This window comes from Dendrobates tinctorius, unplaced genomic scaffold, assembly GCF_039654945.1.
Source record: "Dendrobates tinctorius isolate UK_male_01 unplaced genomic scaffold, ASM3965494v1 ptg000104l, whole genome shotgun sequence".
In the NCBI taxonomy this organism is placed as follows: Eukaryota; Metazoa; Chordata; class Amphibia; order Anura; family Dendrobatidae; genus Dendrobates; species Dendrobates tinctorius.
Genome location: NW_027361772.1, coordinates 15,513,457 through 15,540,943, shown reverse-complemented (window position 1 = coordinate 15,540,943; position 27,487 = coordinate 15,513,457).

The following is a 27,487-nucleotide window of genomic DNA, read 5'->3' as shown; positions in this document are numbered from 1 at the left end:
AGGGCCAAAGACAAGCCCCACACAGTGCCAAAGACAAGCCCCCACACAGCACCAAAGACAAGCCCCATACAGCACCAAAGACAAGCCCCCACACAGCGCCAAAGACAAGCCCCACACAGCGCCAAAGACAAGCCCCATACAGCACCAAAGACAAGCCCCCACACAGCGCCAAAGACAAACCCCACACAGCGCCAAAGACAAGCCTCACACAGCGCCAAAGACAAGCCCCACACAGTGCCAAAAGCTGTTTTTTTCCTTTGCCGCCTCTGTTAGGGGTACCTGCCAATAACCTTTTGTGAGGTCCAGAGTTGTAAAATACCGTGCCTGCCCAAATCGCTCTATCAACTCGTCAACCCGGGGCATGTGGTAAGCGTCAAACTTTGAAATGTCATTAAGTTTTCTAAAATTATTACAGAATCTTAGAGACCCATCAGGCTTGGGTATTAGGACTATTGGCCTGACCCACTCACTTTGGGATTCTTCTATGACCCCTAACTGTAGCATAGTTTTCACCTCTTCCTAGATGGCTTGTCGCCGGGCCTCAGGCACCCGATATGGCGTTAGTCGGACTTTGGCCTATGGCTAATGAACTCGCGGACCTCCTGAACCTGTCTAGGAGACAAAGTATCTGCGATTTTGACTGGGGGTTGTGGTTCTCCTGCCTCACCCCGAGGTAATGGAGCCTTCTCCATCTAAACGCAGGCAGCGGACTATCCTCATCAAGGTTTTCTCTATCTTTCCATGGTTTAAGCAAATTAACATGGTAAACCTGTTCTGGCTTTCTCCGTCCTGGCTGGTGTACCTTGTAGTCTTCTGGCCCCACCTTTTCCATGATCTCGTAGGGTCCCTGCCATCTTGCAAGTAATTTGCTATCTACGGTAGGCACAAGTACCAACTCCCGATCCCCAGGGCTAAAGGTTCTTACCCGAGCCCCCCTGTTATAGACCCGACTCTAACTGTTGTGCTGCCTCCATATGTTCCCGAACTAAAGCCCCCGTTACACTAAACGATGTCCCAGCGATCCCACCAGCGATCCGACATGATGGGATCGCTGGGACATCGTTAGACAGCCCCAGCGATCAGGACCAGCGACGCTGGATGCTGGTTTCTATGTAAACGTCGGGCATCCAGGAGCAGCGCGACTCCTGGATACCCGACGTTTACATTAGAAACCAGCGTCGCTGATCGCTGGTCTCTCGCTGCCACATGCGGCGATGCGTGCTTGGCAGCGGGAGACCAGCGATTGAAAAACGGCCCAGGCCGCTCAAGCACGATCAGCGATAACCGGCAGGGGGGCCGGTCGCTGATCCCCGTCACACACAGCGATCTCACTGGTGAGATCGCTGATGTGTCACAAAATCAGCGATCTCGCTAGCGAGATCCCTGTGTGTGACGGGACCCTAAGGGTAAGACTGTCTCCATTCTTTCTTGCATTTTTGCAACATGTTCTATCACTCTTTTGTGGGGGTAGGTTGGTTCTCCCAGGCTTCTTTAGTTATATCGAGTAAGCCCCGTGGATGTCTGCCGTACAATAGTTCAAAGGGCGAGAACCCCGTAGATGCCTGAGGCACCTCCCGCACTGCAAACAGCAAATATGGCAATAAGAGATACCAGTCCTTCCCATCTTTGGAAACAGCGTTTTTTAACATGCTTTTCAGCGTCTTATTGAACCTTTCTACCAGACCGTCTGTTTGGTGATGATAGACCGATGTGCGCAACTGCTTAACATTTAGCAAACGGCAGAGTTCCTTCATAATTTTTTACATAAAGGGGGTTCCCTGGTCTATTAAAGTCTCTTGAGAAATTCCCACCCATGAAAACATACCCATGAGTTCCTTTGCTATAAGCTTAGCTGATGTGTGGCGCAGAGGAATGGCCTCAGGATATCAGGTAGCATAATCTAGAACTACCAGGATGTGTTGGTGTCTCCTTGCTGACTTATTGAGAGGCCCCACCAGATACATTGCCACTCTCTCGAAGGGTACCTCTATAATTGGCAAAGGCACCAAAGGACTACTAATTGTAGCGATCCGCTTTGGTAGGTAATGGCAGGGCTCCAGTAACAAGGCAACACACAGGCTTAAAGTCTAATTTCAGAGGTTTAATGTCACTTTGCAAACAGCAGGTTAACAGAAAATAAGGAAAAACAAATATACTCCAGCTTGGAGAACAACTGGTCCCAGACTCACCCCTTGCATGGGACGGGCTTAACTAAGTGGCTGCCAGGTCCTGCGGCATCTGCCAGGTGCCATTCCCAGGGTTGTTGAGAGTCTTGCTGCTATAGTCATGCAGTACGGGGATCCTGTATACAAGTCCAGCCAAGTTCCTGTAACTTCCAGACACACACTCACCATGTGCCAAATACCAACCTCCATTAAATAGCCCATAATCCCTCCCACCGGTGAGGTAGACATCACATGGGCTGATCACGTGACCATGACATCATCGCAGGTCCTGTCTTTAGGGAAAAACCCGGCCAAACATTAATCTGCTGGGAGAAATGTATCTCCCATCCAGTTAAACACCCTTTACTGTACCACACTCCGTATTTATTTCTGGAGTCACACACGGACGCTCACTCAGTATGAATTTGACCATAATACAAACAGCAGATATGCGGTACTGTACGAGGAGCATACAGCTGTATACGGTGAAGGGGAAAACTTAAATCTCCGTATTTGTTTCCGGAGTCACACACAGACGCTTTCTAAGTATGGATTTCACCATAATACAAACAGCAGATATACGGTACTGTATCAGAAGCGTGCAGCTGTATACGGTGTAGTGAAAAATTTAAATCTCTGTATATATTTCCGGAGTCACACACAGACGCTCACTCAGTATGTATTTGACCGTAATACAAACAGCAGATATACGGTACTGTATGAGGAGCGTACAGCTGTATACGGTGTAGGGGAAAATTTAAATCTCCATATTTATTTCCGGAGTCACACACAGACGCTTTCTCAGTATGGATTTCACCGTAATACAAACAGCAGATATGCGGTACTGTATTAGAAGCGTACAGCTGTATACGGTGTAGTGAAAAATTTAAATCTTTGTATATATTTCCGGAGTCACACACAGACGCTCGCTCAGTATGTATTTGACCGTAATACTAACAGCAGATATACGGTACTGTATGAGGAGCGTACAGCTGTGTATGGTGTAGGGGAAAATTTAAATCTCCGCATTTATTTCCGGAGTCACACACAGATATCTCTCAGCATGTATTTGTCCGTGATACCAGCCGATACACGGTAGTGTGTGAGGAGCGTACAGCTCTATACGGTGTGGGAAAAATGAACGGTCGGTAACTGTGCAGAAGAAAAGAATAAAAGTATTAGTGCTGTGTAAAAAGCAGTCTGCATAGCAGTGTACACACAGCAATACAGCTATCAGGCAGCCTAATAACCAGGACTGCTGCACACAAGAAAATCCTTCCCTGTTACTGCACACTAACTGTACAGCACAATTGCTATCAGCACAAGCACATAAGAACGTCTTAGGCTAGTTTCACTCTAGCGTTTATTTCCTGCAGCGCACGGCGCCGCTAAGCCCCGCCCCCTCCTGGCTCCCTGCCTGCCCCATCCGGTCATCGGCGCCTACTATCGCACACGGCTGCATGCGATCTGCGCACCCTATCTTTAGCATAGGGTGCGCAGATCGTGCGCTGGCCGTGCGCTAGCAGGATTTTGCCGTGCGCTGCGCACTTTTGAAGGTGCGCCGAGCGCGCCGAAATGCAACATGATCGCGCCACTCAAAATCCGCTTCACCACAAAAAACATTAGACTTTATTTTTGCTCCCCAAGCACCCCATCACTGCAAGCACAATAGTAACTGGTCCATCATTGCCTCCCGCACCAACGCGCCCGAGGGGAGACCCAGTGACTCCATCCATAGCTGCCAAATTTTGTAAAACTTTCCCAATGCTTTTCTTTTTAAATAAGCCCCCTTTCCAATCTAATGACATTATTTAGTTTATTTTTAAGCTCTGACAATGTTGGTGGCATAGGATCCAACCAATGATATGCCAGTATCTTTCTTGCCTGATACAGGATGCGTGCTACTCCCAGGGCCACTGCAGAGTCCGGGTCCACCCCCTCCTCCCACAAATTCAACAAACATAGACGAGGTGACGTTCGTATTGTGATATGGTATACTTGGGCTATGAGTCCCAGGGTCTGCCTCCAGAAATCCCCAATACACCCGCACTCCCACATAACATGCATCAAGTGGGCATCATTCTGTATGTGTATGGGGCCTAAGTCCCATTTTAAATAATAAGCTGGGTGTTTTATATACCCTGTGAATGAGATATATTTGCGAAAGCCTTTGGCATTCAGAAACCGCCAGTTTAGGGATCTTTGCTAGAATGTCGGACCATTGTTCCTCCGTCAGGGGGCCAACGTCCCGTTCCCACTTATTCTTAGCAGCAGTCAGTGGGTATGTCTCCAGATGGGCAGGCAATAATCTTTTGTATAATTCAGAGATAAGACCCTTAGAGGACTCAGATGTAAGTAGCATATGTAGTGTTTGATTATGTGTCACTATCACTGGATTTATCCTTCTCTGTTTTTCCAATGCATGTCTCAGCTGTAAGTACTGATAAAAGAAAACGTGCGGGAGGTGAAATTCTGTTCTCAATTGTTCAAAACTCTTAAGAGTATTATTTTGCAATACTTGTGACACCAGATGTATCCCTTTATCTTCCCATCTTCCGAACCCCACTAATTTTTTAATCTCTTGCAAATCCGGATTCCGCCACAATGGCCAGAACTCCGTGGGCCCATTTATCTTCAAAAGAGACTTACCCCTGTCCCACACCTTAAAAATCATAGCCAATGTGGGGTATCGTGCCCCATTTATCTGCCGTCGTCCCACATTCAACCGGCAACCTGGATATTTCCATACCGATCCTTCTCTCACAATACCACCATCACTATCGTACGCTCCGTCTCTACCCCAACCCCTAAGATGTTGCATCTGGGAGGCTATATAGTATATGTATGGGTTTGGCACCGCCAATCCTCCCTCCTCCTTTCCTCGCTGCAGCATCTCCAAACGAATCCTAGCCTGTTTTTTCTTCCAAATTAGTTCCCGGAATAATGTATTTATTTTTGCAAAAAATTCCCTACAAATCCACACCGGAGAATTATGTACCAAATATAGCAATTGTGGCATCATTACCATTTTGATTAAGTTAGATCTACCAATATTCGACAACGGCAGGCGACACCAAGCATGTACTTTTGTTCTAAATCGCTGCAACAGGGGTTCCAGATTTAGAGCCCGAAAATCCTTCGGGACTGGACTAACAATTATTCCCAGATACTTAAACTCCCGAACTACAGGGACCGGTATCTGCAAATCCGAGAAATCCGCCGGGAGAGGGTCTATCGGCATTAAAGCCGATTTGGACCAGTTAATCCGAAGGCCAGACCTCAACCCAAACTCCCGAATGACCCCCATTGCCGGCAAAATCGAGGAATGTACCCTGTCTAAATATAAAAGTAGATCATCCGCGTACAATGATATCCTCAATTCCACAGTTCCACATCTAAATCCCGTTATTTCCCTGGACTTCCGAATTGCAACTGCCAATGGCTCCATTGCAGTAACAAATAGCAAGGGCGAGAGCGGGCACCCCTGTCTAGTACCCCTCCCAAGAGAAAAAGACTCAGAGACCTTGCCATTAGCCCTAACCCTCGCCACCGGCGAGTCATACAGCAGCCTCACCCAATTTATAAATCTGTGTCCAAAACCCATTTTCCTAAGGACCGCCCACAAAAAACCCCACTCTAGATTATCGAACGCCTTAGCGGCGTCTAAGGACAATATTGCTCTTTCCCCCAGCTCCTCAGAACTATGTTGAATCCCCAAGTATAGTTTTCTAAGGTTCATAGATGTGGCCCTGCCTGGGATAAATCCCGTCTGATCATTCTGTATAACAGATGAGCTAACTCGGGACATCCTATTGGCGAGTACCTTGGCCAATAATTTAACATCTGTTGGTAGTAGGGAAATCGGGCGATATGAATCCGGAATCTCCGGATCCTTTCCGGGCTTTAATATTAAAATTATCAAAGCTTCCCTCATAGATGGTGGGAGGACCCTCCGCCTTTCAGCCTCTTCAAATACCTTAAGTAGTTTAGGTAGCAGTAAGGGTGCATAAGTTTTGTAAAACTCGCCAGGCAGGCCATCCGTTCCCGGAGCCTTTTCATTTTGCATCTGACCAAGCGCCTCCTCCAACTCCTCCAACAGGATGTCCCGATCCAGCGAATCCCTATCGTCATCAGCCAGTGTGGGGAGAGAGAGAGCATCCAAGTACTGCTCAATCTCAGTCTCCGTGAGATTGCAATCTGATGTATATAGTTTCATAAAATACCTCCTTATCTCACTCACTATGTCCACACTGTCCACTACAGGATCACCCGAGTCCGTTTTTAGCCTATTGATATATGAAGATCCCTCCTGTGCTCTAATGACCGCGGCCAATAAGTGTCCTACTCCCTCCCCCTCTATGAAATATTTTTGTTTGAGGAAATAACGTTTATTTGCTGCCGCCGACATGAGGTTTTCCCTGAGTGACGTCTGTACCCTCTCTAGAGTTTTTTTTGTTTCCTCTGTCGGGTTGAGCACCACCGCAGCCTCCGCAACAGATGCCTCCTGATTCAGACTTTGGGTGTAGCGTCTATTTTGGCTTTTTCGTGTGCATATTTCTCTAATATATAAGCCCCTGACATAGGCCTTCATAGAATCCCAAACTATGTGTGATGATGCAGAGTACTCATTAAGTTGAAAATATTCTAGAATGGAATCATGTAAAGATCCCCCTAAAAGCTGGATCCAGAAGGGATTAAGTTTCCAAATAGGTCTAGACAGGGTAAGAGGGTTTCCCCATGAAAGTTTGACATACAGTGGCGAGTGATCAGATACACTTCTAGGCAGGTAGGCCACCGTTTGTACATATGGGGTCATAAATGTGTTCCCAATGGCCAGGTCTATCCGTGACATAGTATGGTGAGAACTAGAGTAGCAGGAAAACTGTTTGGCCGTGGGGTTTTGGACACGCCAGAGGTCCACCATTCCCAGCTCCACCAATGTTTTAGCAAATGAGGTTGAGGCTGCGTTTTCCGATATGTTTCCTGAATGCAACTTATCCAAATAGGGATGTAAATATGTATTAAAATCCCCTATCAGAAGAGTCGGCGCAGGGGGAAAGGAGTCTAAAATAGACAAGATTTTTTTTACTGGTTCGACTGAATAGGGCGGGGGGATGTATATTGCAACCAAAATAAATTGTATACCATATAGCGTGCAAAGCAAAGATACAAATCTGCCCCCAGGGTCAACCACCGATTTAGTACCTGAGAACGGGATGGACCTGTGCACCAGCACACTGACGCCCCGTGCATGGGTCGAGTACGTGGAATGATATTCATGTGCAACCCACCCCTTCCTCAGCCAATGAATATTATCTTTCACCATGTGGGTCTCAGATATACACAGGATAGCCGGGAGAAACTTTTGCATATTAGTAAATATAGCACATCTCTTATTTGCCTCCCCGAGCCCCCTAACATTCCACGCTACAATATTAAGTGATATCGCCATAAGAGCAGACTAAAAAATGATAAATCGGAGCATACTCCACCCCTGCGGGAGAGATGCAATTTCCACCATCCCCTGATGCACTGAATTGGGCGACACGGCTGACGCACTCCAGATCCCACAGATCAATTATGAAATACAACAATAAACAAAAAAAAACAAACAAAACAAAAGAGGGAGAGGGAGCACTGCACACCAGTGTACATCACCCCTGCCCTCTGATTTGCCTTTTCTAGTTATTACAAATAAGGTGGGACCCTAAATAATAAGAACAGCTCACCATCCTCCCCCAAGGATGGTTGAAGTGAACACTGTCACCAACACTGATTACAACACCTGTGACTCTTTTATAGCAGAGCAAGCAATCACACCTGCATTATAATCATGTGCACTAAACAAAAGAAACTAGAGTGCAATGATGCTCACCACCACCGGGGGGAAAACTTAGAACAAACGACACACAGTGCAATAATCCTAATGGCCACCGGGGGGCAAAAACACCTTAAGCACAGCCTAGGGAAAAAAAAAAGGTTACCTGTGCTTTATATCAGTCATGATCCAGCATGGATCATGACACCATGCACACGAAAACTGCTCTTGATATCTGCATTTAAACATACTGGTTAATGACCGGATCATGCAGCTTTATATGATAACCCCTATTTATTATAATGGCTGGACCTGCAATAACAAGTGCTTCTCACCTATGTGCCCCTCCCAATTCCTTGTAGATTGTAAGCTTGCGAGCAGGGCCCTCACTTCTCCTGTATTGATAATTAATGATAGACATGATAGAGTATATGCATAATACAGACCAAGTGAGCATGCCACAAATCCAACACGCGTTTCGCTTCCGCTTTGACAGGACGTGTGGTGGAGGGGTATCAGCTGGCTAATAAAGTGCGAATACAGCTGCTGCAAATGGGTCATCAGGGAAAACGTCACCTTATTGATCGCTGCCGCGTGCGCATGGGCATGACATCTGCTGCCGGCCGGCAGCAAGAAGCGCATCAATGAAGAGCAACAATATCACGGTTCATGATGTGGGACCAGCTAGCCAGTCAGGACAGTGCACAGCAATCATGGCGGCCATCTTTAACATTGGAAAAAGAGTTGGTGAAGATATTTTGCGATAATATGGCTGTTGATGACTATGAACAGAGGGGAATAGTGATATTTAATGGGAAGGGGATTTGGGAGAAAGATATTGTGGAAAAAAGGAAAAATGTGAATGTAAGTGATAATGATAGTGAAAAAACCTTGTAAGAAGGTAGAAAGGAGAAAAGTTTCTATGTGAATATGAACCGTATGTGCAAATGAATAAAAATGCAATTAAAGTGGAAAACAAAATAATCAAAAGAAAAAATGTGTAAAGAATGTTGAAAAAAGTCAATGACTGAATGTGAGAATGATTATTCTCCCAAATGGGAACACATTTCTGTTGTATAAAAGTACATAAAATATAATAACTGTGAGTATGTGAAAAAAAAGTGTTCTTTCCTTTTTGAGTTATTTATTTTTCTTCTTTCCTTTTCTTTCGTTTGTGTATTCTTATTATATACATTGGGAACGTTTAGTGGATGAGCCCCAATTGTGACATCAGTCATGTGTAGCCCCGCCCCCATGATGTCACTCATGTGTAGCCCCGCCCACCATGATGTCACTATTGGGTTCCAGCTGTGATGTCACGGAATGCTTGGTTCTAACCAGCGATTTTGCAGTGAGACGCTTTGTCTGGAGAAGCTGATTGTGCCGTACACAGTAAGCGATATTCCTCCAGGCTCCAATGCTGTTTAGACTACTTCTAGTTCTCAGCGTGCTATTAGCACCCGCGGAAGGTGCTCCCATCTTTATCCGCAACCCTCGATCACTAGAGCAGATCAGGATTAACGAAGGTAAGTGCATTACCAGATATACTCTGACTGCGGGGTTAACCCCTTCCCTTCTGCAGCCAATTTTCATTTTTTGGGCTTTTTTTTCTCCTCTCCTTCTTCCAAGAGCCATAACTTTTTTCCCTTCATATGGCCGTATGAGGACTTGTTTATCTTTTTGCTGAGCGAGTTGTAGTTGTGAATTACATTATTTTACCATGTAATGTGAAATTGGGGAAAGATGCCGTTTGGCTTCCAGGGTCCAGTCTAATAACACATAGAAGAGACGCCGAGCATTAATACTGTTCTCTCCGGGCTGGATGCACCGACTACTGCATGTAGCAGAAGGCGCTCACAAGAGACAGGCGATCAGCAGCTCAGAAATCAGATCTGTCCCTCACATGGAACATTTCACCTCCGGCCCCAGAAACTATTAGGATCCATGATTAGGGCCCGGTGTATGAGCGTCAGGCTCCGGGTCATTAGGGGTTCTGTCACTTCTCTTCTGTGACTGGAGAGTTAGATGACGTCACATCATACATGGAATGGAGGATTCTTCATGTGTTACTTGTAATTACAGGTGTCGTCTCCCATCATGTGTTTGTTCCCTATTCCAGAAATATAAAGGAGCAGATCTCTGTATTGTCCATTATATATTGATATGACATAAAAATAACCCACCATTTTTCCACACTAAATTCCCCTCTGTTAATAGTCATACTTGGTTCCTCAGGCCGCCCGGTCCATGGATTTGGTTTCCACTTCTGAACACATTCCAGCTCTGGTTACCTGATCACTTATGTTCTTTCTCTTTTTAGAGAATGTCACCGTGCCTCCAAAACCATCTGAGGATACAGTCTATAGGATTGTTATACCTGCCGCTATTCTCTTCGCCCTCGCAGTATTCATGCATCCCATTGCTATCATCTATGGGTAAGTATAGTAAGTCATGATTTATGGGCTACACAGGAGTCTGTAGAGGAAATGTCACATCTTCAGGTTACTCCAGTAATGGGAATATTTTAGTGTAGGCCTCTTGTGGCTCACACACGTCACCCTGGAGCTGTGCCCTGCGGGTAACTGATGCGCATATATTAGACTTTGTAGGGATTCACGCTCTCAGATAGGCATTAGGTACCATTCACATAGTCAATGCTGTTTGGGTCAAACCGGTGCAGTTTTATTGCTTTCACAAAATTCCAAGTGATTCCAAACTAAAAATATCCTCTTCTAGGCACAAAGGTGTCACAGCAAATAATTCATTTAGCAGGGCCCATATGTCAGTACGAGCTCACCTGAACAGATTACAGTCCTTTTTCCAAAAGCAAACTTCATACATAGAAGAGGCACGATCCCACCAGTCTTGGTATCCCCTTCAGTACGAGTTCCAGCAGCTTCCAGTGCCAAACAGAAGTGTTCAACTCCTGGGCACGGTTCATACTATACAGGCTGCAGCTGATGAACGGTTCTCTGCCGCTCCTGCACACAGACTGCTCAGCTTTCCTAGCTGACCCATGCTGTCTCCATTCACAGAGAGATCCCGGCACATCTTCCTCTCAGCTATAGCTCAAATGTTGGCTGAACACTCACTAGCTCCAGAACACTCGACTCTGCTTCATCTAGCAGACACAAATAGTGAGCAGACGTCCTGGCTGTAGTAAAAAAAAAAAAGCTAAGTGGGTGCATCTAATCAAATCCTGCAAAGGTCGGACTTAACCCTGTCCTACCTGGCTCTGCTACAACTTGTATATACTTTATTAAAATAACTTGTTGATTGTCCTAGACACCAAAATGACTGACTGGTGATCTCTCTACAGATAGGACTAGATAACATGTTTCATTCTTACATTCTGCAGAATACAGACATGTTTTACTTTGTAATTTACATTGTGATTTTTATTTTTTCATTTTTTTAGTTGTCTGAAAAAGAAGAAACCAATGAAAGATGTTGAAAGTCAAAATTGTGCCAACGACTTTAGAGAGAACAACACCAATCTAAATGGTAACTACAGCCGGATGAATCTGCAAAACTGAATCAGAGGGATAGAGGGCCAAAAAAATTACAACAACTTAACCTTAAAAAGACCCTCCTACTATATATAACATTTTTATTCAAAATTATCATAAAAAGGGGGGACTTATAGATATGATAGAGTCACAGGAGGGAAGCGGACCTGGCCCTAAAGCAGCCTAAAAAAATGCCCCTACCTTTCTGCGGAGGTTCACACCCTAATATTGCGATATGGCGCCCCCGCTCCTTGTCGGCTCTCCCTCCCAGACCCTATTATGCACCAGAAAAGTGTGATGAGGTGACAGTAATAATGAAAACAGTAACAATGTAATTTTCACGTCACAAAAAAAAGAGGCCATTAATAAGATGGTTTTTGAGAATCAGCACAAAAAATTTGCATTTGGTCACGGTTACAAAAGAGGAGCAAGTTATCTCCAATAGATAAAAATCCTAAAGGGTGATAATCCCAAAAGATGACATTAGAATCCTTACTGTTATAGCGATATATAGATGAATGCGGCTGATACTACTAGATAGTTTACATTTTCATGTAATACCCTGAGGATTGGGACTATAAAGGGGACAGCGCAATGCAGGATCTAAGCGCAATATTCAAAATAGCACAAAGAAAAGGGCAAAGCTGATGCGCTCACCAGATTTAGGATGAAGGAACAGCGTATTGGCCCTGGAGGAATCCCACCCAAAGTCCTGGTTCCTCGGTCTGCTGCACAGCTTCTGGCCCATGAGGTGATCCTCAATCGTCCGCAGGTGAAGGTAAAAAAGATGCAGAAAACCAGTCTGGTGCCGGTGCTCCCGAAAATTATATCACGTATTAAAATGGCTTATTAAAAAAGTTTTTGTTCTACTTATACCAAGTATAAATTACCTGATGAAGGCTTTTGCTCTTTTCAAGCTGAAACGCATTGTTTTTATACTTGGTGTATGTAGAATAAAAAAACTTTCAAAAAGCCATTTTAGCACATGATATAACTTTCGGGAGCGCCGGCACCAGACTGGCTTTCTGCATCTTTTTTAGATAGTTTAAATGTCAGTGGTAAATCTGGTACAAACATCAAATAGACCACCTCAATCAGGTCAGATGGTAGCGATACATCCTATATATTCAACCAGCAAAATGCACTGTAACCAAAGGATATTCCAGGACACAAAACAGGCAGAACACAGGATTTAGTGGATGTAGTATACTCCCACCTCCAATCTAAATATTAAGCAGGGAGTCAAATGCATCATCACTTAGGATGTAATAGAAGTAAATCCGCTCCTCAGACACCTAACCATTATTAGTAAGTCTCCAGTGTGGAGGTTTGTACTCACTCGGCTGCGGTTGAGGTCGGCATAGGAAGCGGTATTGCTGAAATGTCCGGGCAGGTTTATTTAAACTGCATAAACCGCTGAGGATAGCAAAGCAAAAGAACTGCCTCTTCCTGCATAAAGTGAAAGCATAAAGTAAAAAGTCCATACATCATGTAGCGGGTCCGCCCGCTCAGGATAGTGTCCGGTTATTGAGGCTTTAGCACAGCCCAACAAACAGGAGAGCCACACATCTCCTGCTCCAGACACTGAATGAGACACTCGGCCTCCATTTTTTCTGCAAAACCACACCCCGGGGATGAGGATGAGTGAGCGGTCATTCCCACCCATCTCTCATGACTGCTCCTAAATCCCGGCCCTGTAATAGCCTAATAACTCTGGCAGCACTATATGTGCTGGAGCATGCTTCCGAGATCACATCACTGCGACTACGAACCGCAATGAGATATATCTCCCCTCAAGGACCCGTCCGGCGGCCATTTAACACCAGATGCAAGCACAAAAAGAGACAAAGGGATAATATTCCCTAAACCTCAGATTAATGATCACTGGTTTTATGCACATGAGTAATCAAAAAACAGGGGTGCATATATAGCATAACATAATATCATTTGTCTACATATAAATAAGCATTATACCTGATGTTTTTTCAAAACATGATAGACTGTAGCTTCCAACATGTTTCCCCCTCTATTTCAAGGGTTTCATCAGGGGTAAAGGTTTCAAATTAGTTGACCAAAACGATCAGAACATAGCTTTGCTTCCACTGGATTCCACTGGAAATCAGTGTCACTTAATAGTCCAATAGACAGGCCCCGTGCTGAAGGACAGGTTTTCATGACAATTTTATGTATAAGTTTTGTATATACCAGGAGGTTCTTTTTAAGTTTAAGTTGTAGCTTAGCAAATCTGACATTACAGAAGCTCTCCAGCTGCATATGTATTGTCTAATCCCTTCTAGATATATCAGTAGTTTAGTGCACAGGTGATAAAATACTATTTGCAATCTACTCTGTTTTCCAGCGCCATTCTAGTCGTCTTCTGAACCATATGACCGCAATTCAGTTTTGTCGGCTCACAAAATGTCTTATGTGTGGTTCTGGTAGTGGTTTCCTATGAGACTCAGTGTGAGGTTCCATATACTTATAATGAGAAAGCAACTTCCAGTCCACACATAAGAAAGACATTGTGATAGCCCTAGACATAGAGTAGAAACATGATGGAAGCTTTTATTTTAGAAATGTTGATTTCTATATTCTGTGTTACAGGGAAACGTGAGGACTACATACCAATTACCATTGGTGATTCGCCTCATGGACCCGGGAATGAACAGAGAGACATCCTCACAGGCAACAACATCTCAGTGCCTGGATCCCCTGATGTAATAATCGATATGAGCGCAGAAGAGGATGAGGTCACCTCCTCTGACAGTAAGTTCTCAGGGCATTCACGAAAAACATGATGGAAGCTTTCATTTTAGAAATGTTGATTTCTATGTTCTGTGTTACAGGAAAACGTGAGGACTACATACCAATTACCATTAGTGATTTGCTTCATGGACCCGGGAATGAACAGAGAGACGTCCTCACAGGCAACAAGATCTCAGTGCCTGGACCCCCTGATGTGATAATCGATAACAGCCCAGATGAGGATGAGGTCACCTCCTCTGACAGTAAGTTCTCCGAGCATTCGTGAAATAGATTTAATAGAAAATCAACCTAATATATAAATTAAAAAATGGTCTTCTATGGGAACTTGTCAGTGAAACAGCCGTTAATATATGTATAGCTATAGAGACTCAGCCCTTCTGTTGTCATAATTCAATGTATCATTCTAGGGGTGATAATATCAGATATCTGTAGAAAACATATTTTGCAGAGCTGACCAGTGACCACATGGAGAGACATGACAAATCTGGTGCTGTCCCAAGCTGGCATCTCCTTGACAGACAGGACTCTCCCATGTCTTTCATTAGAGTAGACCTGTCCAGCAAGTGCAGCAGCGCAGGGGGAAGCCGACTGGGAGCAGCGTTGGGCCAGTCAGGTCTCACTTTAGTCCCCGGGTGGCTCTTTAAGCTTTGCTTTCTCTGAATTGCTGGAGCTTTTCTCTGGGGATTGGTTCCCTCTTTTCTCAGTCTAATATACTATTTAGAAGTTATAATAACCTGTAAGTGTTAATAATCTTAATCACATAGAATTTTGTATTTTATTAAATCTAATTTCAATATTTTGCTTTACAGGAGAATTTGACATTTTCTGTACATCTGGAGACATTACAATGCTGCACAAGGCCAGTATAGTGGAGGTGAAAGAGTCCAAGATTAATCCGGACTTAGATGACTACAGACAGACACCTCCGTCTATTCTAAAAGGAAGAAATCCCATGATAAATAAAAGCAAAGGGAAAAATGTTTCCTTTCAAGAATCGGATGATCGATATGTTTATATATATGATTCTGAGTCCTCACAACCTGGACATCAAATGAGATATTTCCGAAACAAAGAAGGATTCTATAAAAAGAAGTAAGTGTTTTACTATCTCAGCTCAAAGTTTATCAGAAGATCATCTTAGATTTATTTCAAAAGGATTTAGGGTCCCGATTTATCAACTCATTTACCCCAGTATTCTAACATTATAAAGCTTTGAAATGTCACAACATTTTGATGAAACTACAGGCTGCGCTAAAATATTGTGGGGTTTGGCATTCTCACGCCATTTTCGCCCAGTTCTGATAAAGTGCCAGAGCTTGGGCAGGTTGGGTGGCGTGGCAGCCTCAGCTCGTCAAATTCATGATGATCGGCGGCATTTGTTAAGCCACGAAACATGTTCCCACCATTGTGATGGGAATAGGTTCATTGATTAAAAGACTGGGGTCTTGGGTGAGGAATTATTACAGCCACTAATAGGGGAGATTTCATGGTATTTAAGGTGCAGTGTACGTGTTCTGCAAATACTGTCTCTTGTTAAATGGTTGACGTGCAATGTTTCATCGCTGTATTCCAGCAGGCCACAGGATTTAACTATTGTAACTATTGCTGCCCTGTCCCATTATTTGGATGATTACACTTGATACAATAAAGAAATGAGTTTGTAATTTCTTCAGTGCTTTATCTACAGTACTTAATTCTAATTTTTTTTATTTTGAAAAGGAATCCAGCAGGAGGGGACAACTCCACTACAACTCCTTTACATGGTGGCTACCATGTGAGGATCAGGCAACCAGTGATGAAGCAAAACAGACACAGATTCCAGGATTGGTCTCTGCATTCACCCATGGATATGACACTTGCCAGCATTTCTGCAGCCAGACATGTTCACGGACAAGAGATTTACCTGCTGCACAATGGGGTAGATTCCGGGATCGGTCTCTACTCTCACCCATGGATGTGACATTTACTGGACTTTCCGCAGTCAGGTGTGTTCACGGACAAGTGAATTACCTGCTGCATAAAGAGGCAGATTCCAGGCTTGGACTGCTCTCACCTATGGATATGACATTTACTGGACTTTCCACAGTCAGGCATGCTCACAGATAAGTGACTTACCTGCTACATGAAGAGGCAGATTCCAGGCTTGGACTGCTCTCACCTATTGATATGACACTTACCGGATTTTCCACAGTCAGATGTGTTCACAGACAAGTGACTTACTTGCTGCATGAAGAGGCAGATTCCAGGCTTGGACTGCTCTCACCTATGGATATAACACTTACCGGACTTTCCACAGTCAGACGTGTTCACAGACAAGTGACTCACTTGCTGCATGAAGAGGCAGATTCCAGGCTTGGACTGCTCTCACCTATGGATATGACACTTACCGGACTTTCCACAGTCAGGCGTGTTCACAGACAAGTGACTTACTTGCTGTATGAAGAGGCAGATTCCAGGCTTGGACTGCTCTCACCTATGGATATAACACTTACCGGACTTTCCACAGTCAGACGTGTTCACAGACAAGTGACTCACTTGCTGCATGAAGAGGCAGATTCCAGGCTTGGACTGCTCTCACCATTGGATATAACACTTACCAGACTTTCCACAGTCAGATGTGTTCACAGACAAGTGACTTACTTGCATGAAGAGGCAGATTCCAGGCTTGGACTGCTCTCATCCAGTCATATGACATTTACCAGACTTTCAGCAGCCACATGTACCCACTACACAGGTGAGGTACCAGCTGTAAGAAGAGGCAGATTCCGGGCTCGGTCTCTGTTCTCACCTATCCACAGCCGAAGGGAAGGGCACTCCTTTAACCTTGGTTCCCTAGAGGTTTCCTCCACTGGGGGTTTTTCCTCTCTTGTTAAAGGACGACTCTTCAGGAGTCAAGGACCATCATCATCAGGGCCAAATTTAAGACTACTGTCCTGACTTCTAATGGAAACTTCCACATTATCCAACTTGAATAAAGTAATTAATGAAGTCAGCGTATATCATGTATATTTGAGCTTTCTTTTATAGATCATTACAATACAACAGAATATACATAGCACTGGACTACTTTGTATAGTCATTACCATTACACATGGCTGCTGATCATCCCTTTTTATTGCACACATGTAAACTAGGGTACAAGTAGTGTTGTGCTTAAAAACAATATATCCCTTTCTTGACATGCAATCTACATGTATGTCACATGTCTAATGCACTTCTACGGAGAGAGTTCTGGAGCATAGCCCAATTCATATACTTTGGAATATAAAAGTTTGGGCACTCCTGGTCAAAATAACTGTTATAGGGAACAGTTAAGTAAGTTGAAGAGGAAATGATCTCTAAAAGGCCTGAAGTTACACACGACATATTTTCTTTGCATGTTAGGCAAAAAATTATATATTTTCATCATTTACATTTTAAAAATTACAAAATTCTTCCTCGGAAAATTCTTCCAGCTTTGTGAGATTTCTGGATCGTCTTGCATGCACTGCTATTTTGAGGTCTTGCCACAGATTTTCAATAATGTTCAGATCAGAGTGCTGTGAGGGTCATTGTAAAACTTTCAGCTTCTGCCTTTTGAGATAGTCTATTTTGGATTTTGACATATGTTTAGGATCATTATCCATTTGTAGAAGCCATCCCCTTTTAACTTCATCCTTTATACAGATGGTGTAATGTTTCCATTAAGAATTTGTTGAAATTTCATTGAATCCATTCATCCCTTTACTTGTAAAATCTTTCCCATGCCGTTGGCTGCAACACAACCCCACAGCTTGATTGATCCACTCACATGCTTAACCCCTTTACCCCCAAGGGTGGTTTGCACATTAATGACCAGGCCAATTTTTACAATTCTGACCACTGTACCTTTATGAGGTAATAACTCTGGAACGCTTCTATGGATCCCGGTGACTCTGACACTGTTTTCTTGTGACATATTGTCCTTCATGTTAGGCCTCTTTCACACTTCAGTTTTTTTGCATCAGTTCAAATCCGCCAAAAAGTCAGAGAAACGGATCCGTTCTCAACTGATGTGAACGAATGGCACAGGATCCGTTTTTAGACGGATCCTCAAAATGAGGAAATAAAGGAACTGCTGGCCGGGAAGGGGGGAGAGAGAGAGAGAAAGAGAGAGAGAGAGAGAGAGTTTTTTTCTTCTTTTCTCCGGCACCCAGAAAGAAATTCGGGTTAAATGAGTGTCTGGAGGATCTGCCAGAGGAAAAAACGGTGCAAGCTCCGTTTTGAAATCTTTGAGGATGGTGACGGACAGCAACTTTTGGCGGATCCTCACAAAAAACGGATGCAACGGACAGCAATCCGTCACAATCCGCCATTAATGCAAGTCAATGGGGAAAAAAACGGATCCTCAAAAGAAAATTGAGGATCCGTTTTTTTCAAAACCTGGCGGATTGTGAATGATTGTAAAAAACTGAAGTGTGAAAGAGGCCTTAATGGTAAAATTTATTTCATATAACTTGTGTTTATTTTTGAAAAAAACAGAAATTTGGCAAAAATTTTGAAAATGTTGCAATTTTCCAAATTTGAATTTTTGCCTAACCATTGGAAACACCACAGAAATGACATTTTGGAAACTAGACCCCCCAAGGAACTTATCTAGATGTGTGGTGAGCACATTGAACCCCCAAGGGCTTCACAGACGTTTATGACGCCTTGGCGTGAAAATAAAAAAAATCATATTTTTTCCACAAACATGATCTTTTAGTCCTCAATTTTTTTTCCCAAGGGTAACAGGAGAAATTGGACCCCATACATTGTTATTCAATTTGTCCTGAGCACGCTGATACCCAATATGTGGGAGAGATCTACTGTATAGGCACTAGTGTAATGACAAAAAAAATTTTTTTATGAAACCATGTGCAATGGAGGAACTTTTATGGGTTATTTAAGAATAAGTATTGCTTTTTTTTGTTTTTTAAAAAAAGTTCCCCCTTTCATTCAAATGAAATAAGGCAAAAATGGTATTTTTCCGCCAAAAAAGGACATGCAATTTTGCATTATTATCTTTTATGTTGACAATAGGAGGGCAGATTCCTCGTCCAGATAGACCTGTTTGCTTTTACACTGTTGCTGGAATTTCTAGAAGACATTTTCTGAATGCACTTCTTGATCATAAAATTTAAAGCTTTGCACTGAAAATGAAAAGATAATACTAAGTTCCAAAATATTTTAAAATATTCCAGAATGTTCTAGATGTGAATAAAATACCACTTTTTGTTACAACTTAGAAAGATATTTTCTTTAAAGATTAAAATTAAAAGACGAAAAATCTTTTGAAAAAGAGGGGGAACTTTTTTGAATATTTTACAAATTTGATGATACTAATGTCATTTGAATGCATTTGTTCCTCCAATGTAAGGGGTTTCATTTTCATTTTGCAAAATTTTTAAAATTGTCATCACCCTAATAGGCACACATAGATGCTTGGAAAGGAAGTAGTGATGTTTGGAATGCAGGCTTTGATTGAATGGTCTGCGGAGGTCATGTCGCATTTGGAGAGCCCCTGATAAGCCTAAACTGTTGAAACCCCCCACAAGTGACCCCATTTTGGAAACTAGACCCCCTAAGGAACTTATCTTGATGTGTTGTGAGCACTTTGAACCAACAAGTGCTTCACAGAAGTTTATAACGCCCGGACGTGAAAATAAAAAAATAATTTTTTCCACAAAAATGATATTTTAGTCCCCAATATTTTTATTTTCCCAAGGGTAACAGGAGAAATTGGACCCCAAACGTTGTTGTGCAATTTGTCCTGAGTAGGCTGATACTCCATATGTGGGGGTAAACCACTGTTTGGGCACATGGCAGAGCTTGGAAGGGAAGGAGCACCATTTGACTTTTTCAGCGCAGAATTGGCTGCAATTGAGATCAGACGCCATGTTGCGTTATAAGACCACCTGATGTGCCAAACAGTGGAAACCCCCCAATTCTAACTCCAACCCTAACACACCTCTAACCCTAATCTCAGCCCTAACCATAACCCTAACCCTGTCCCTAACTCCAAACCTAGCCCAGACCCTAACCCTAATGGGAAAATGGAAATAAATACTTTTTTTTTAAATTTTATTATTTTTCCCTAACTAAGGGGGTGATAACGGGGGGTTTGATTTACTATTTATGGCAGTTTTTATGTTTGGCAGCTGTCACACGCTAAAAGACACTTTTTATTGTAAAAATAGTTTTTGCATCACCACTTTTTGAGGGCTATAATTTTGCCATATTTTGACCCACAGAGTCATGTGAGGTCTTATTTTTTGCGGGACGAGTTGACGTTTTTATTGGTGCCATTTTCGGTCACATTACTTTTTTTGATCGCTTTTTATTCCGATTTTACTGACGCAGAATGAACAAAAACCAGCATTTCAAGAATTTCTTTTAGGGGGTGCGTTTACACTGTTCCGCGTGTGGTAAAATTGATAAAGCGATTTTATTCTTGGGGTCAGTACGATTACAGCGATACCTCATTTATGTCATTTTTTTATGTTTTGGTGCTTTTATGCAATGAAAACTATTTTATATAAAAATTATTATTTTTGCATCACTTTATTCTGCGAGCTATAACTTTTTTATTTTTTCGCTGCTAATGCTGTATGGAGGCTAATTTTTTGTGAGACAAGATGATGTTTTCAGCCGTTCCATGATTATTTATATGCGTCTTTTTGATTGCACTTTTTGTTCGGCGATATGATGATAACGCATTGTTTTTTGCTTTGTTATTTATTTTTATTTTTTAAGGGGTTCACAAAAGGGGTTAACTAGTGGGACAGTTTTATAGGACGGGTTGTTTCAGACGTGACGATACTAATTATTAGAGTTGAGCGACTTTTGTTTTTTTAGGGTCGCGTTTCGTTTCGTGAAACCCGACTTTTCCAAAAGTCGGGTCGAGCAAGATCGTCCGATTATAGGGAAAAGTCAGGGTCGTCCCGAAACACGAAACCCAATGTAAGTCAATGGGGAATAAAAGTCGGCAGTGAGAGGAGGACAGGAAACACACCTACAGTGCCCATTTGAATGCCAAAAGCATCAATTCTTCTTTCTTAAGCTTGTCAACCTTAATTAACTTCATAATACAAGTTACGCACTGAAAAAATGGGGGTTATTTGGCTACAAACTGTGGGGGGGAGGGCTGGCTCCAGGTTTTCATGTGCCCTGGGCGAAAGAGCGCCCCTTTAACACATACCACAACTCATCATGCTCCGATACGGCAGAGAAATAGCGGTATAGTACAATGAAAAATACCTCAGTTTTTACATCTCATGACGAGGCCCATCTATTTCTCCATACAGAATCATTGGTCCCATATAATGTTTGAAACAGTATATGATGAGCTCCACATAATGCTACAGTATATGTTGGTCCCCATGGATGAAGCTCCACTGTCTTATGGGCCCAAATAATGCTCCAAACATAATGGGCCCCATTTCTAATGCTCTAGTGTATAATGGGCCCTGTAAATGCTGCTCCAGTGTCTGATGTCCACCTTTGGAATGTTCCAGTGTATGGTGGGCCCCATCTATCATTCTCCAGAGTATAGTGCTCCCCAAAAATTGCTGTCCCAACATTGAAAACAATCAAATAAGTCTCCTCGCTAGGGAATCCCTGTACTTGTCTGGACAGGTGCTGTAGCTTGCTTAACAGCTCGCCAGCCGTTCTCACGCCCAGTATGGATTACACGTGATTGCACAAAGGTGAGAAAGGGTACCATATCCCCAGATAACATGTATGGATAGCGTACACATTCAAAATATATGTCTCAGGAGGCAGGCTCAGACGGTGTTAGGCCCAGTATGGATTGCACGTGATTGCACAAAGGTTAGAAAGGGTACCGTATCCCCGGATAACATGTATGGATAGCGTACACATTCAAAATATATGTCTATACAGCATGAGGCAGGCTCAGACGGTGTTAGGCCCAGTATGGATTGCACGTGATTGCACAAAGGTTAGAAAGGGTACCGTATCCCTGGATAACATGTATGGATAGCGTACACATTCAAAATATATGTCTCAGGAGGCAGGCTCAGACGGTGTCAGGCACAGTATGGATTTGACGGCCCAGATTACACAGCGGAGGAGCAGGGAGAGGTAAAGATTGCAAATGCTGGGCCCTGCCCAAGCAAGGGGGGCCCACTCGTGGGCGTCGGTACTGGCACTGGGCCCCTCATAGTACAGCGGTGTGTCTGACGGCGGGTGTGCACCACCACCGTCAGAGACACTTGATTGCACTATGAGGGACCCTGTGCCAGTGCCCGCGCCCAAGAGTCGGCCTACCCACCTGTCCAGGGCAACGGCACTCGCACGGTGTCGTGCGGTAGGTGGTGACCCCGGCCATGGGGGGAGGCAGCACAGTTAGGGAGTTTTAGAAAGTGGCATATGTTGATGTTGGACATTCAGCTGATGCAAAAGGCGAAATAGGTGAAGTACCAGGAAGAGGTGGACCAAAGCAAGCCATTTTTCTGTCACCCTATGTGTCATCAGGGGAAGGTGGGACAAAATCCTTGGAAACCCATGCGTGGTTCATTTTAATGAAGGTTAGATCATCCACATTTTGGGTTGACAGACGGGTCCTTTTTTCTGTCAGGATTGATCCAGCAGCACTGAAGACTCTTTCCGATAGCACACTTGCAGCTGGGCAAGCGAGCTCCTGTAAGGCATATTGTGCCAATTCAGGCCAGGTGTCCAGTTTAGCGGCCCAATAGTCAAAGGGGAATGACCTGTGTGGGAGAACATCGATATGGGAGGAAAAGTAGTTTGTTACCATAGTTGACAACTGCTGTCTCCTGTCACTTTCCATCGATGCAGTATTACCAGTTGTGTGAGCGGTATTTGAAAAATCAGTCCACAACATTGTCATGAAACCCCTGTCTCCAACGCCACTTCTGCTGTGTGCACCACGAACACCTCTGCCAAGCTGCCCCCGGCCCGTACGGCTCGTGTGAGAACCATCACCGCTGCTGTGTGCTGGGAATGCCTCAAGCAACCGATTTACCAGAGTTGCTTGTTTATTAGCCAATATTAGGTCAAGGTTCTCCTGTGGCATGATGTTTTGTAATTTGCCTTTATAGCATGGATCCAGGATGCTGGCCAACCAGTAGTCGTCATCGTTCATCATTTTGGCAATGCGGGCGTCCCTTTTTAGGATCTGCAAGGCATAATCTGACATGTGGGCCAATGTTCCCGGTGTCAATGATGCACTGCGAGTGCTGGGTGGAGGAGCACTTTCTGGCAAATCCACATCCCTCCAGTCACGCACAAACCCTGTACCAGACCTTGCCACGCCAACATTTTCACTTGCCCCACGAGATGCATCCTCCTCCCCTAAGTAATCATCCCCATCATCCTCCTCCTCCTCCTCTTCTTCCTCCACCTCGTCCAGGAGAGGTCCCTGAGCAGACAATGGCTGAATATCATCAAGGATTCCCTCCTCCTCTTCCTCCTCATCAACATTGGCTGCAGACGCCTGCTCCTTAAGGTGCGTCAAAGTTTGCATGAGCAGACGCATAAGTGGGATGCTCATGCTTAGGATGGCGTCGTCTGCGCTTACCAGCCGTGTGCATTCCTCAAAACACTGAAGGACTTTACAAAGGTCTTTCAGCTTCGACCACTGCACACTTGTCAACTCCATGTCTGCTCTCAAAGTGCCTGGCCGTGTATCCTCCCACAAATGCATTATGGCCTGCCTCTGCTCGCACAGCCGCTCCACCATGTGCAGGGTGGAGTTCCACCTTGTTGCAATGTCGATAATGAGGCGGTGGTTGGGAAGGTGGAGCAATCGCTGCAGCTTCTGCATACGAACGGAGTGTACAGGCGACCGGCGGATGTGCGCGCACAGTCTTCGCACCTTCTGGAGCAGGGCTGTTAACTCCGGATAATTTTTGAGGAAGCACTGCACCACCAGGTTCAAGGTGTGAGCCAAGCAAGGTATGTGGCTGAGTTTTGAAAGGGCTATGGCTGCCACAAAATTATGGCCGTTATCACTAACTACCTTGCCTGCCTCAAGATGTACACTGCCCAGCCATGACTCAGTTTGTCGCTTCAAGTACTCGGCCAGCACCTCGGCGGTGTGTCTGTCGCCCAAACACATCATCTGCAACACAGCCTGCTGACGCTTTCCACTAGCTGCTCGATAGGGGGACACATCGTGTGCAACAGTGGCAGCTGCAGATGGAGTGCTCGTACGACTGCGCTCTGTGGACGAGCTTTCGCTTCTGGAGGAGGTGGAGGAGGAGGAGGGTCGAACGCCTACAGCCAACTGTTTCCTATACCGTGGGCTAGGCAGCACTGTCCCACCACCGCTGTCCCCTGTGGACCCTGCATCCACCACATTAACCCAGTGCGCAGTGATGGACACGTAACGGCCCTGGCCATGCCGACTGGACCATGCATCAGTTGTGAGGTGCACCTTTCCGCTCACTGACTGCTTGAGTGCATGGACAATGCGGTCTTTCACATGATGGTGGAGGGCTGGGATGGCTTTGCGAGAGAAGAAGTGGCGACTGGGTAGGTCATAGCGTGGTACTGCATAGGCCATGAGTTCGCGGAAAGCTGTGCTTTCCACCAACCGAAAGGGCATCATCTCAAACGAGATTAGTTTGGCAATGTGGGCGTTCAAACCCAGTGTACGCGGATGAGAGACTGAGTACTTTCTTGACCTACTCATAGTGTCTGGGAGGGTGAGCTGGACTTGAGAGCTGCATATGGTGGAAGTAGCGGTGGACAGGGCGGACTGAGAGAGGGTTGATGATGGTGATGGAGTTGGTGTTCTTTCTGATGGCCTAGAATCAGTCTTTCGTTGATATAACAGTGGGATTCCCTGACTGCTGTGGCCTTGCAACGACACCTCAACATTTGCTGCTGTGCTAACTGGTGGGCTTACAGTGGGGGAAACAATGTAGCGTTGCTGACTACCTTCGTTGTGATCAGTTGCACATGTGGCACTTGAGGTTTGGTGTTGTGTCCACACTTGCAAGTGCATGCTGGTTAAATGTCTAAGCATGCAACTGGTATTCAAATTTTTCAGATTTTTCCCTCGGCTAAAGGTCTTTGCGCACTTCTTACAGATAACCTTGGCCTGATCATGAGGATTTTGTTCAAAAAAGTGCCACACTGCACTCTTCCTACTTTGGCAGACATTTTGCGGCCTAGCACGCTGTGATCTTTTGACCCTCTGGACAAGCTGTCCAGCAACTCTTTTGATGTTTGGAACCTGTCTTTGGAGTGCTCCGGGCCTGCCAGATAACAGCTGTTGCGATGTCGATGTCTGCTGTGGATGCTCCTCAGCTGAGCTATTGGAAGCAGCACCCTCTTCCCCCAATGGATGCCAATCTGGGTCAACAACTGGGTCATCCATCACCTCCTCTTCTATGTCATGTACATCTTCCTCTGTGTCACCGTGTATGGTGGTATAGTGTGCGGGAAGGGGCACCTGAGTCTCATCAGGGTCAGAATCTGGCTCTGTACACTGCGAGGACAATGTAGTGCTCTGAGTGAATGTACCAGCAGAATCATCCATCAGCGGCTGTGCATCAGTGCACTCCATGTCAGATTCATCTTGGCCTGGGTAATTCACCATTTCACTTGATAATCCAGGCATGGTATGTGAAAACAGCTCCATGGAGTAATCAGTAGTATGGCCTGCGTCATCCTTCAATCTTGGTTGGGGTGAAGGACACAAGGAAAGGTGTGGTTCATGAACATGAGCCTCCAATGACGACTCAGTGCTTTTACTTTTTACAACTGAAGAAGAGGAGGCGATAGAGCTGGAGGCTGAGTCAGCAATGTAAGACAAAACTTTTTCCTGATGCTCTGGCTTTAAAAGCGGTTTGCCAACTCCTAGAAAACTAAGCGTTCGAGGCCTTATGTAGCCAGACGAATGACGCAGGCTCAACACCTCCTGCATTCGGTCCTATTTTGCTCTTGCCACTACCATCAGATCCACCACCAACACCATCATTACCAGCTGCCAACCCCCGCCCAATTCCACTGCCTCTTCCACCAGCCTTCCTCATTTTTGGTAGAAATGTAGACAAAATCCAACAAACTATATAGTATGTAAAACAAGGTGTCTATAGGACAGGGGAGATTTTGAATTTCTGCACACACTTTTGGACACTGGACACTTTTGGATTGTGTGAGGCCCACTGATATCTGAGCGCTATGTGACAGGCTCGATGGCACAGCTGTGACCTAAGTGACTAGAGAATAAGTGAGATTTTGAATTTCTGCACACACTTTTGGACACTGGACACTTTTGGATTGTGTGAGGCCCACTGATATCTGAGCGCTATGTGACAGGCTCGATGGCACAGCTGTGACCTAAGTGACTAGAGAATAAGTGAGATTTTGAATCTCTGCACACACTTTTGGACACTGGACACTTTTGGATTGTGTGAGGCCCAATGAATATCTGAGCGCTATGTGACAAGCTCGATGGCACAGCTGTGACCTAAGTGACTAGAGGATAAGTGAGAGTTTGAATCTCTGCACACACTTTTGGACACTGGACACTTTTGGATTGTGTGAGGCCCAATGAATATCTGAGCGCTATGTGACAAGCTCGATGGCACAGCTGTGACCTAAGTGACTAGAGGATAAGTGAGAGTTTGAATCTCTGCACACACTTTTGGACACTGGACACTTTTGGATTGTGTGAGGCCCAATGAATATCTGAGCGCTATTTGACAAGCTCGATGGCACAGCTGTGACCTAAGTGACTAGAGGATAAGTGAGAGTTTGAATCTCTGCACACACTTTTGGACACTGGACACTTTTGGATTGTGTGAGGCCCAATGAATATCTGAGCGCTATGTGACAAGCTCGATCCCACAGCTGTGACCTAAGTGACTAGAGGATAAGTGAGAGTTTGAATCTCTGCACACACTTTTGGACACTGGACACTTTTGGATTGTGTGAGGCCCAATGAATATCTGAGCGCTATGTGACAAGCTCGATGGCACAGCTGTGACCTAAGTGACTAGAGAATAAGTGAGATTTTGAATCTCTGCACACACTTTTGGACACTGGACACTTTTGGATTGTGTGAGGCCCAATGAATATCTGAGCGCTATGTGACAAGCTCGATGGCACAGCTGTGACCTAAGTGACTAGAGGATAAGTGAGAGTTTGAATCTCTGCACACACTTTTGGACACTGGACACTTTTGGATTGTGTGAGGCCCAATGAATATCTGAGCGCTATGTGACAAGCTCGAT